Source organism: Cynara cardunculus, assembly GCF_001531365.2.
Source record: "Cynara cardunculus var. scolymus isolate 2C chromosome LG 7, CcrdV1, whole genome shotgun sequence".
NCBI classification, from domain to species: domain Eukaryota; kingdom Viridiplantae; phylum Streptophyta; class Magnoliopsida; order Asterales; family Asteraceae; genus Cynara; species Cynara cardunculus.
Window position 1 is genome coordinate 4,307,899 of NC_037534.1, and position 1,536 is coordinate 4,309,434.

Below are 1,536 nucleotides of genomic sequence, written 5' to 3' on the forward strand. Positions count from 1 at the left end.
AACGGCCCCTTAGTTCCTACATTAGCTCGCACTGCGTAAGAGCTGCGAAAACCCCTTGCTCAGAACATATAGATATTGCAACTATTAATGACATGAATGTCAAGTTATGAGATGTGGGATTCCTTTAGGACTCTAACACATATTCTATCTCTTGAGCAGTATGTGTATGTTCTTTTATTGTTTCTTTTGCTTGTGATTTTAAGGTTTATTGTAAGTTATTGAGTTACGGTCCCTATCACAAAGTTTTAAGGAATGAAATTGTTAAATGACGATTTTAATTTTATTTTACATTGTTTATTTTTCTGAATGAATTTGTATACGTTTGTTCCTAATTTCCTTTAAAAAATGTTAAAATATAAGAAAAACGATGAAACGACGAAACTTCCTGATCCAAAACAAGCCAAAAGGACCAATTATATAATTTATGCCACTTTAAATGAAATTTTAAGTTGCCATGTAATACTTTTTAGCTTGTTCCCACATTGGTTATGTAATAAATTTATGGTCACTTTATAAATCGCGCTTGTAGAGCAAATGCCACCAGACTTGGTAGCGCTTGTCTGGGACTCAAGTGAGGGTATTAAAGGTGGTTGGATTGTGACCGAGCTCACTTAGATTGGTTCTGTTGGTGTGTAAATTGACTTGTCCGTTCCAAGTCATGAGTTGGACCATGTGTCTTGGGCGAAGGCTTGGGTCACTTGGTTCCTAGAGTAGGGGGCACTGCGTAAGGCTGGTGTTACAGAACTGCGAAAACCCCTCGTTCACGACAGTGGAAGGATAACAAGTCGGGACTCCATAGGTCCATATAATCTAGTGCGCTCTCTCAAATAAACAACAATCTTTTTCTTCCACACCGACAAATTGAAACACATCCTTTACATTTTGTATATAAACTTTTTAGTTCAGCGTGCATCAAAATAAATTTATGACGACATTTGTTTGCATTTTTATTTAATGTAACGATGGATTTTTTTCTCTATTATTTTAACGAACATTCGATAAATCATATTTTATACCCATTCTAACCAGTAACATATTGTAACTATAGAATAGATGACATAAAAACCAAATTATCAAATATAATATATCATTAACATGTATGCTTTGTATTGACCAAAATCATTAGCTTCTCATTTCAAGCACGTTGTTGAACTAAAGGATTTGGTTTCAAACACGTTCGAACCAACCAGTACTAGAGGTGTTCATGAGTTGGGTTGATCGGGTTAAATGAATTTGAACAACCTAACCTAATATTTGTAGTTTGAAAAATCTCAACTCGACCCAAACCAAACCAAAGTGCAATCCAACCTAACAGAAACTGTATGGGTTGGTAGGGTTACTTGGCTTGGTCGAGTTGATATTTTGGTACATCAAAATGTTCTTCTAACTTTGAAGATGTTTTCTATACGCATTCCTTTTTTATCACCAATCATTTGGTACAACTTAATTATATCTTGTTCAACTATTTTTCTCAATTTGCATATATATATATATATATATATATATATATATATATATATATATATATATATATAG